The 12689-nt window shown below is 32.7% G+C and overlaps 1 pseudogene; it reads left to right on the top strand.

The window, feature by feature from the left end:
- On the top strand, window positions 1707-2088 carry LOC100738249 (annotated as a pseudogene).

The following is a 12689-nucleotide window of genomic DNA, read 5'->3' as shown; positions in this document are numbered from 1 at the left end:
CATTGTTAGTGTATAGAAATGCCATTGATTTCTGTGTATTAATTTTGAATCCTACAACTTTGCCATTTTCGTCAATGATCTCTAACAGTTTTCTGGTAAGAGTCTTTGGGATTCTCTAGGTATAGTATCATGTCATCGGCAAATATTGATAGTTTTACTTCTTCCTTTCCAATTTGGATTCCTTTTATTTCTTTTACTTCTCTGAATGCCATGGCTAGGACTTCAAAACTATGTTGAATAGTAATGGTGAGAGCGGAATTAATGTTTTGTCTGGATATGTGCCCAGGAATGGGATTGCTGGGTCATATGGTAGTTCTATATTTGGTTTTCTGAGGTACCTCCATACTGTTTTCCATAGTGGTTGTACCAATTTATATTCCCACCAACAGTGTAGGAGGGTTCCCTTTTCTCCACACCCTCTACCAGCATTTGTTATTTGCTGGATGGCCACTCTGACAGGTGTGATGTCATATCCCATAGTAGCTTTGATTTGCATTTCTCTAATAATTAGTGGTGTTGAGCACTTTTTCTTGTGCCTGTTTGCCATCTGTATGTCTTCTTTGGAGAACTGTCTATTTAGGTCTTCCGCCCATTTTTCAATTGGGTTGTTTTTGTTGTTGAGTTGCATGAGTTGTTTGTATTTTTTTGGAGATTAGGCCCTTGTAACAAAAATATTTATCAGTGGAACATACTATAAAGCCCAAAGATAAACCCAAGAACCTATGCCCAACTAATCTATGACAAATGAGGCAAGAACATACAGTGGAAAAAGATAGTTTCTTCAATAAATTGTGCTGGGAAAACTGTAAAGCTACACATAAAATAATGAAATTAGAACACTCTCTAACACCATACACAAAAATAAACTCAAAATGTATTAAAGAACTAAATATAAGGCCAGATACTATTAAACCCCTAGAGGAAAACATAGGCAGAATGCTCTTTAATGTAAATCACAGCAACATCTTGTTTGATCCACCTAGAATAATGACAATAAAAACAAAAATAAACCCATAGGACCTACTTAAACTCAAAAGCTTTTGCATTGCAAAGGAAACTATTAAAAAAAGAAAAGATAACCCACAAACTGGGAGAAAATCTTTGCAAATTATGCAACAGACGAGGCTCTAATCTCCAAAATATTCAAACAACTCATACAACTCAACAACAGCAACAAACAACCCAATTGAAAAATTGGAAGAAGGCCTAAATATACAATTCTCTAAAGAAAACACATGGATGGCCAACAGGCACATGAAAAAATGCTCAACATCACTAATTATTAGGGAAATGCAAATCAAAACTACAAGGAAATACCACCTCACACCTCTCAGAGAGGGCATCACTAACAAGTCAACAAATAACAAATGCTGGAGAGGGTGTGGAGAAAAGGGTACCCTCCTTCACTGTTGGTGGTAATTTAAATTGGTACAACCACTTTCGAAAACAGTATGGAGGTACCTCAGAAAACTAAATATAAAACTACCACATGACCCAGCAATCCCATTCCTGGGCAAGTGTCCTGACAAAGAGTTCATTCAAAAGGATACGTGCACCCCTATGTTCGCTGCAGCGCTATTCACAACAGCCAAGATATGGAAACAACGTAAATGCCCATTGACAGAAGAATGGCTTAAGAAAATGTGGTACAGTCAGTCAAGAGCAAGCAATCCAGCAAGAGGCAGTACAGCTACCCGAGAGGGGCAATGCCTAAGTCAAAGGAACTTGTTTCTTCAAGCTCTTTTGGCAGCGATTCTGAGTGAAGGTAACAGAAAGTTAACGAGGAAATAGCAAGTTGCTCCAAAAAAATCTTTAAAGAAGCAAAAGACCAGTGAAACTTCAAGAGCACTGTCACCCTCCAAGCATATCAGCAGCAGCAGAGATGCTAACATGTTTCAGATTGGGAAAATGAGGTATGTCAGTGTTCGGGACTTTAAAGAAAAAGTCTTAATTGATATTAGAGAATATCAGATGGATCCGGAACATGAAATGAAACCAGGAACAAAAGGTATTTCTTTAAATCCTGAACAGCAGAACCAGCTGAAAGAACAGATATCTGACAATGATGATGCAGTAAGAAAAGTATAAAATCAAAGCCATATAAAACCAGTGCTGTTCTAGTTGTTTTATCTGTCTTTTTACATGGCTTTCATTTTCTAAATGTTGTTTTCCAAGCTATTGTGTTGCAGAACAATTTGTAAGATAAATATTTTTTTTTAAATGTGCATTATTAAAAATGTTCTGAGTGGGAAAAAAAAATATGTGGTGCATATACACGATGGAATACTACTCATCCATAAAAAGAACAAGATAATGCTGCAACATGGATGCAACTAGAGATTCTCATACTAAGTGAAGTAAGCCAGAAAGAGAAAGACAAATACCTTATGATATTTATTTGTGGAATATAAATATTGCAGAAATTATCCTATCTACCAAACAGAAAGAAATCACGGCCAAGGAGAGCAAACTTGTGATTCCAGTGGGGAGGGAGCAGGATGGATGGGAAGTTTGGAGTTTTTGAATGCAAACTGTTACATTTGGAATGGATGGGCAATGGGGTCCTAATGTATAGCACAGGGAATTGTCTGTGATTAGGTCATTCTGCTGTGCAACAGAAACTGAAGAAAAGTAAATCAACTATGTTTTAAATAAGTAAATAGTAAAAAAAAAAAAAAAAAAAAGAGCATGAAGTGTAAAATAAATTGGTCCCTTATCTTACATATAGCAATGCTATTTTAAAACTTGCTATGGATCATTTATTATAGACATTGATATTATGGTATAGTATTATGTATTATCTGCAGTCCTTTTCAAGGTTTATCTTAGCTTCATATTAGTATGTGTCAACGAAGCTAGGATACTCAGTTTTTTGTTATACGCATATTAGATATTATGTGAAGGTGTTTTTTAGATGTGACTAGCATTTAACTCCATAGAATTTGAGTAAAGCAAATTACCCTCCATAATGTTGGTGATCCTTATCAAGTCAATCAGTTGGAGGTCTTTAGAGAAAATACTGAGGTACCTCTAAGGAAGAAGGAATTCTGTCTCCATATTGCCTTTGAACTCAAGCTGCAATATTCCTCCTTGGGTCTGTAGCCTACCAGCCTATCCTTCAGATTTTGGCATGAGCCACATTTAATTAATTAATTATACACACATCATACTGCTTCTACTTCTCAGGAGAACCTTAATATACTTCCCATAATTAATCCCAATGTGAGTAACTTTAGAAACATCAAATAAGTATAAATAGTTTCGGAGCACTTACAGCTCAATTACTATTACAAGTTCAATTCATACAATGATGACATTTGGAAACACTAACATAAATAATATTGTCATTATTTTATTCACCTATTTTTAGGTATATTGAATAAACTGTATGTTTGTATCTATACCATTTATAGATGCAATGATGTAATGGTTCTGTATTCAGTGATACATTTATAATGCTTCTTTTTTTAAGGCTATTTGGTCTGGCATAAAATAGGTTATTACTTTAGATTTAAAACACATATCCCCAGTTTGCCCCACTATAGAGTAAATTTTTAATAACGTATAAACAAATTAAATAGCGTTGCACTGAAATAATCAGCTAGTTAAGCCAGATTTAATATACTTGAAATAGATTCTAATAAGAATATTTAACATTTGTTATAGGAGCCATCTTAAACTAATGATAATGAGTGGGGATATTCAATTCAGGAAATGATGTAAAAATATCTATTTTCAAATAAATAATTTTAATTTCAACCTCTTAGTATAGAGCAAGATAAATTCCAGGTGTGCTAAGGAGTAAAATATAAAATTTAAGCTGTGGGTGACTATTTTATTAATGGAATGGTGGAGATGGACCTCCTAAGTTTAAAGCACTGCAAAATAATTGAAAAGAAAATATTGCTAAGTCAGATGAGTGAGAAGTACTAAAATTCAAAGCTGTTATATTATTTTGAAGTATTAATTTGTTAAAATTGCTTTTCAAAATAAACAATTGGATTTAAATTGACTAAAGGTATTTCTTATTGAAAAACAATTTGGCAGCATGTGTGAAATTACTGAAAAATTACCTAAATTGGACCAAGTAATTTTACTTCTGGAAATTTATCCTAAGAAAATATCAAAGGTGGACACAGAGTTATGTGTACAGGTTTTAAGGTCATATAGTTTCCGATGAGTAATCTTTAAAACTTATACATCCAACATCAGGAAAATTATTAAAAACATTATGGTACAGCCATATTATAAAATATGCAGCTATTTTAAAAACCATGTTTTGAAGATTTTGATGCGATATAAAAATTAAATATTGTGCCAAATCAGAAAAAAAAAAACCCAGGAAACAACTGTATAAATTCAAATGTGTAAATTATATAAATAAGTGTAGTAAAATAGCCCAAATATCTAGCCCTGAAAATTTTTTTTATTTAATGACTTTTATTTCTTATTTATTTATTTTTTTTTCCATTATAGTAGCCTAGAAAAATTTTAAAGATTATCTGAGAGTGATGAGATTACAGGTGATTTCCCCATCTTTGTACCTTTGTTCATATTTTAAGTTTCCTGCAATGAATACATATGGCTTATAACATGAGAAACACAAACACATATAAATCTCCAAAGCTATATATAATTGCAACAAAAAATAAGCTCTGGTTTTACTTTGGTTAGTTTTGGGGGGCTACTGACGGAAATTTGAATTGGAGTAGGAAGGAACAAAAGCTACTCTTATTTTATAATTTATCAAATGTAGGTAAATATCTATTTGCCTTTCCTTGCAATCATTTCAGACCCTTTATGCCACCTCAATTCCATCTGGCTAGAGGACGAAATGGTCTATCCAAATAGGAATGTTGATCTATTTAAGAAATCACATTATTGCTATGATAAAAATGTGGTGCTGCTACCATGTATAAGAAATATATAGAAAATACAAAATACAACCTTTGGAAATAGGCAAATACAAAAATGTTATGTAAAAATATTGCTTACAAAAACAAAAAATCGGGTTTTCAATACACCATATAAATATATGTATGTTGCACATGCATACACATATGTGTACAGGGGTACAGTATTTTTAAGCTAGGTTTTATATCAGAACCATCTAGAAGCCTTTTGAAAAATACTCATGCCTAGGTCTCAAGCATTCCTGTTAATTACTTATAAAGCTAATGAAAAACATGGACTCTCCTATAACATAGGTAAAATTCCTTTTGTGATTTTTCTAAGATATTTAATAACATAATTTACTCCATGCTTTAAAACTAGGAAGAAAAAATAATTGTCAGGGTTTGGCACACATGATATTAAGAAACATTGTTTTCTATCTGATCTGCCTAGGAGGGACAATCAGCTGTATAAGCTCACTGAGAACTATTGGGGGAAAAAAACTTATGCCATTAAATACAAAATTTAATGACCATGCACTATGTCCAGGCACTGTACTAAAATCTCTACATGTGGAATGTTGTTTAAGCTTTATTTCAAACCTATAAGATACTTACTATTATGTAGAGTCTACAGATAAAGCAATTGAGGATTTGAAAATTCAATTAATCTGTTGAAATTCAAGTGGTAGTTGGTTGGGAGAAGTCAAGAGAATGAGGTCAATACCATATAGCTTCCTGAGTGTATTCTTGAACGCAGGGGCAGTACAAAGGAATGGCTTTAAGAGGACTTAGCTTATAATCGGCTGTCCAGATAAACATACTAAGTCAAAGCAGAGTATTTATTATGCACATTATTTAAGTCAAATATTTTAACCTCCCTTTTCCAACCAAATTGTCAGGTTTCCTGTAAATAAATTCTGATACCATCATTTCCTGCATGAGAAGTGATTTTCATACCACTTTGTTTTTGTATTATTCCTTACCCTTAAAAGCACCTATAAATTATCTTATTTGATAATTTAACCAGGATTTACTCAGCATCTGTATCATATTTTCAAATATTGTTTACCTAGAAAAAAACTCTTCTTTGTTTACAGTTGTCAGTGGAGAGCAGGACTGATAATACTAAAATCTAGTATCTAGTGGGAGTTTAGGTATCTAAGTGCTGGCTACCTGTCCCTTAGAAATCAGGCATGGTAAATTCTGTGCTATGATGGCAGTAGAGACTGAGCAAACCTCTCCAAATGGCAATGAGGATTCATCTACTTGAATCTATTAAGACCAAATCTTAACTCAGAATTATAATAAGAGACCACAGACCTTAGCCTTTGATACTGTGCAGGCCAACCAATCTTCTCCTGGGATAGTCAATGGCTGCTGAGGCACATTGCTTTGACACTTCAGATTGAAAGGGTGGGGGAAAAACTGTAATTGCAGTGTATACATGTAAGGATAACCTGACCCCCTTGCTGTACAGTGGGAAAAAAAAAAAAAAAAAAAAAAAAGACAAGGCTGAGTTGTTAGTTTCCTATAATGTGATCTACTGAAAATAAACTGATTTCCCTTAAGTGATTTAAGCATGTATGTCAGAAAACCCCACAAGAGATGTTTGGACACTATTTTTTTATACATGCCACTGAAAATGCATAAGTGTATATTTTCTGTTGAATTTCCACTAGCCTAATAACATTTTACACTGCTCACTCAATTAGCACTATATTAATTTACTTAATAAAATATTCTATGCACACAGTAGGTGCTTGGTGCATATTTAACTGATAAATATTTTTAAAATACAGATACTGATTAATATGCTTCATCACCCTCATCTGCAACTCACTACAATTATAATATGCAAATATAACCTTGTACTTCCATCTCTGGAATCTTTTTGCTGTCTATGGACCTCTCTTTTTATTTAAGGTTTTGAGAATTTTTATTTTCTGTAAAGCAAATATTTCATCAGGATCTATTATCACCCTGATCACACATAGCATTCTGTGCTTCTTAAATAATCTGGACAAGTTTCTCAGTGAATATCCAAGAATATATAAAACATTTCAATACTAAGAGATAGATTTCTCTTTAAATAAAATGAACCCTAGAAAAAAAATTGCTCCATGGAGATGAGTTTTGTCACCACAGGTATCTACTAATCTATATCCCACTGGCATATCTCTTTATGTATATAATTAGCTTTCAGGTATTTTTAGTCTTTAATTGTACTGAAATACATGAGTGGAAAAGAGATATGATGATATATGCAGTGTTTTTTGGAGGAACATAAACTTAATATTAAAAATACTTTGTTTCTTTTTGTATACCTATGTTCTTTGAAAATACCTGTGTTCAATGGATTCTTATATACAGTAAATCACAATAATAGGTTCTGCTTTTTTAAATTTATTATTGGTTGGTAATTTAAATAATCTTATTTCATATTCAAACTAAATCTACAAAGCAACTATTATTATTATTCTGATAAACTGAGGCCCAGAGTTTTCACCTAAAGTTAAACAGCCAATCAGTAGCACAATGATTCAAACTGCAAAGTCCATACCGTTTGCATTATTTCATACTGCCTATGTGTGTGTGTTTTGGGTTAATAACTTAAGTGTGATGAATAATGGTTGTATAAAGAATTAAATCTTCTGGAAAGGCAGTGAAAAAGGCTCTTAACTATTTAATATATATATATGGCCTTGATACTTTTTAGTGTGGCTGTTTGAATGTATTCACATTCTAGAATTAAAATAAAGTAAAATTTTTTTATAAGAATCAGTATTACAAAATAATATTTACTAACACAACATCCTTCTTTGTATACTTACTGTTTCTCCTAATTCTTGACTCTCCCAAACCACTAGCAATTATAATCGATGTGTCTGAGCAATAAAGTATAGTTGAAACTATATGACTACAAAGTTTATGTGTTTAATACATACTAAATAATAAATAGAATAGAATAAAATATGAAAATAAAATATTATTCTTAAAAAAATAAATTGTATATTATTCTAAATAATGTTATTTGACAATATATAATTGGTGAGATATGAGATATAAATGGGTGGGAAAACAGATGTATGAAACATGAAATTCTAAGATGATACTGGGAAATTTACTTCTCTGACTCATTCAGTAGACAGACAATAACTATAATGATATAATATATATAGTAACTATATATAGTTATAAATAAGACATAAAAGTTTTTAGAGAAATTCTAATACATAAAAACTCACATTTATGACATCTATGGGGAGAATATTTCCTTCAAATAGAAAGATTTATCCTAGTATTTTGTTAAATATGTAATCCCATCAATGCATCTAAAAATAATTCTATTGACAAATTTTCATGTTTTACATTCACTTCTCACTTTCATATGTACTGTAGAGTATCAGGTACACCACTACACATAATACAAGTGGAGATTAATAATATAAGAAATCCAAGACAGAAATCCATTTTTATTCTATTTTTACCCAAAACTTCTAGCTGGTGAAAATAAAAACTATCTTAGCTAGATGATTTTACTATCCAGTGGTTGCCATATGGCAATGTTAAGCCCATTTGACTACATATTTGTCTCCTTGAGCATATTTTAAATGCATATATTTCTTTTTTTTTCTTGATTTTAACATTTGAAATTGTTTTTTAGTAAGTCAGGAGAAGGGTCTCCCTGTATTTTAAAGGGCAAGTGTGCTAAGTGGTACAGTGATACAGACAAGATCACAGTACAATCACTGACAATTTTCAGATTTAATACTAAGTGCTCTGATTCTTCATCTATTACTTTGAAATTATTTTTTATTTGAAGTATATTTAATTTACTATATTACATTACTTTCATATGTACAACACAGTGAAATATTTTACAGAATGTACCCTAATTAAAATTATTATAAAATAATGTATGGAGTTCCCATTGTGGCACAGCAGAAATGAATCCAACTAGTGTCCATGAGGATGTGGTTTTGATCCCTGGGCTCACTCAGTGGGTCAGGGATCCAGTGTTGATGTGAGCTATGGTGTAGGTTACAGAGGCAACTGGGTTCTGGTGTTGCTGTGGCTGTGGTATAGGCCAGTGGCTTTCACCCTTACCCTGGGAACTTCCATATGCCCTGGATGTGGCCCTAAAAATCAGGAATAAAAGACTGTATTTCTCTGTGCTGTACAATATATACTTATTTCTTATTTATTTTATACATAGTATTTTTTATATCTTAACACATATCTCTATTTTTAACCTTCCTCTCTTTCCTCTTCCCACTGGTAACCAATAATTTGTTCTCTATATTTGTGAGTCTGCTTCTGTTTTGTTATATATACTCCCTTTCCTTAATTTTCTTTTTTTAGATTTCACCCATAAGTGATAGAGTATTTGTTTTTATCTGGCATTTCACTAAGAGTAATACTCTCTAGGTCCATCCATGTCATTCTAAATGGAAGTTTCATTTTTTTATGTCTGAAAAATATTCTGTTGTGTATATATGTACTGCATCTTCTTCATCCATTTATCTGTTGATGGACATTTAGGTTGCTTCCATGTTTGGGTTATTGTAAATAGTGGTGTAATGAATGATGGAGTATTATGTATCTTTTTGAATCGTGATTTTCTCTGGATATATGCCCAGGAGCGGGACTACTGGATCACATGGTAGTTCTTTTTTTTTTTTCCTTTTTAGGGCTGCATCCACAGCATATGGAAGTTCCCAGACTAGGGGTTAAATTGGAGCTGCAGCTGCCAGCCTACGCTACAGCAATGGGGGATCTGAGCCTTGTCTGTGACCTACACCACAGCTCACTGCAACACCAGATTCTTCACCCACTGAGTGAGGCCAGGGACTGAACCCAATCCTCATGGATACTAGTTGGGTTAGTTACTGCTGAGCCAAAACAGGAACTCCAGGTAGTTCTATTTTTAGTTTTTTGAGGAACCTCCATACTATTTTTGAAGGCTGCATCAATTTACATTCCCACTCACAGTGTCCTTCTGTACCTAACTAATTGAACTTAGTGTTATAGACAAAATTACCGAAATAGAAAATAGTACTGATGTTACTAAGTTTTAAAGCCTAGGCCAGAGAATAAAGGTGAGTGTGACTATACAAGGACAATGGAGGACTGTCACTATTTGCAGATGACTTGCTATTGTATATATAGAAAACCCTAAAGACTCCACCAAAAACTTTTAGAACTAATAAATGAATTCAGTAAAATAGCATGATACAAATCAATACACAGAAATGTGTTTCTATATACTAGTGATGAACTATCAGAAAGAAAATTAAGAAAACAACTTTATAAACAATTATATCAAAAAGAAAACACATAAGAATAAATTTAACTGAACAGGTGAAAGACCTGTACACTGAAAACTGTAAGAAAATGACACATATAAATGGAAAGCTATGTGCTCATAGATTGGAAGAATTATTATTGTTAAAATAATACTGCCATACTCTTAAAAGCAATCTCTAGATTCAATGCAATCCTCAAATGGCATTTTTACAGAAATAGTGCAAATAATTATAAAATTTGTGTGGAACCATGAAAGACCCTGAATAGCCAAAGCAATTTTAAGAAACAAGAACCCAGCTAGAAGCATCATGTTCTTTGATTTCAAACTGTATTAAAATGCTATAGTGATTAACATAGTATGGTATTGGCATAAAAACAGACATTTATCAATGGAAAAAAATAGCTCAGAAACAAACCTATGCATATACAGTCAATTAATTTACAATAAATAGGGAATTCCCATTGTGGCTCAACAGTAACAAATCTGACTAGTATCCACGAGGACACAGGTTCGATCACTGGCCCCACTCAGTGGGTCAAGGATACAGTTTTGCTGTGAGCTGTGGTGCAGGTTGCAGATGTGGCTTGGATCCCTCATTGCTTTGGCTATGGCATAGGCTGGCAGCTGCATCTCCCATTTGACCTCTAGCCTGGGAACTTCCATATGCTGCAGGTATGGCCCTAAAAAGACAAAAATTAAAAAAATAAAACTTAAAAATTTACAATAAGTAAACCAAGAATATACAATCAGGAGAGGACATTCTCTTTGATAACTGGTTTTGGGGAAACTGGACAGCCACATGCAAGAGAAAGAAACTGGACTACTATTTTACACCATACACAAAAGTTAACTCAAAATAGGTTAAAGACCTGAAACCATAAAACTCTTAGAAGAAAACCTGAAGTATAAGCTCCTTGACATCAGCCTAGAAGTGATTTTTTTTGGATTTGATATTAAAAGCAAAATCAACAAAAGCAAAGATATGTAAGTGGGACTACATCAATCTAAAAACTTCTGCATAGCAAAGGAAATGATTAACAAAATGAAAAGGCAATCTACTGAACAGGAGAAAATATTTGCAAATCATGTATCTAGGAAGTGGTTTATATCTAAAACATATAAAGAACCCTCAAAACTCAATAGCAAAAACAAAAAAAAAATGATTAAAAATTGGGCAGAGGAAGTGAATAGACATTTTCCAAAGAACACATACAAGGGATCAACAGCTAGCTGAAATTATGCTCAACATCACTAATCATTAGGGAAATGCAAATCAAAACCACGTGATATCACCTCACACTTGTTAGAATGGCTGTTATCAAAAAGACAAGAGAGAAGAAGTATTGGCAAGTATGTGGAGAAAAAGGAACACTTGTGCCCTGTTGATGGGAATGTAAATTGATGCAGTCTCAGTGGAAAATGTTATGGAGTTTCTTTGAAAAGTTAAAAATAGAATATTATCTAGCTGTTCCACTTTTGTGTACTTATCCGAAGACCACAAAAACTCAAACTCAAAAAGATATCTGCATTCCCATGTTCATTGCAGCATTATTCACAGTAGCCAAGTTATGGAAACAATCTAAGTGTACTTTGACATATAAATAGATAAAATACTATGTATATGTAACAGACACACACACAATGAAATACTATTCAGACATGAAATAATGAAATCTGTCCTTTATGATAACACAGATGAGCCTTGAGGGCATTATGCATAGTGAAATAAGTCAATGAAAGATAACACCATATGATCTCAATTATATGTGAAATATAAACAATGACACAACAACAACAAAACAAGCTCATAAAATAGATTGGTGTTTGCCAGAGGCAGGAAGTATGGAATGAGCAAAATTGGTGAAGGTAGTCAAAATGTAAAAAGTTTCAGTTACAAAATAAATAAGTCATGGGAATGTAAGGTACGGCATGGTGATTGTAAGTAATAATATGATATTACATATTAAAAAGTTGCTAAGAAAGAAAATCTTAAAAATTCTCATTACAAGAAAAAATATCTGTAACTATGTGTGGTGACATACTTTAACTAGATTTATTGTGGTGATCATTTCTCCATATACACACATATCAAATCTCTATGTGGTATACCTGAAACTATAAAATGTTTTATTTCAATTACACCTCAAATAAAAAAGATACATTTTAATTTTTTAAAAGGGCAATGGAGATAATCCTTATGATAGAACTGATTTGCATCTTGCTTGTACCAATGTCAATATCCAGTTGTGATATCATCCTATACTTTTGCAAAATGTTAATTTCTGGGAAATATAAAACATTATCAACCATAAAAATCAGAAGGATGCAAATAATAGTTTATTTGGGGTCTTAAGAATTGCAGTTCAGAAGATACAGATTTACTTAAAACTGAATGTTCCAGGGAAGAGAATGACCTTATAAGGCAAAAATAATGAGGCTGTAATCTGACACAAGAAAGGAACTATTTTTCCTTAAATGGCTACCAT

The sequence above is a fragment of the Sus scrofa genome, chromosome X (assembly GCF_000003025.6).
Source record: "Sus scrofa isolate TJ Tabasco breed Duroc chromosome X, Sscrofa11.1, whole genome shotgun sequence".
Classification (NCBI taxonomy): Eukaryota; Metazoa; Chordata; class Mammalia; order Artiodactyla; family Suidae; genus Sus; species Sus scrofa.
Note: the sequence above shows the minus strand (reverse complement) of the source record. Positions and strands in the feature narration are given on the sequence as shown.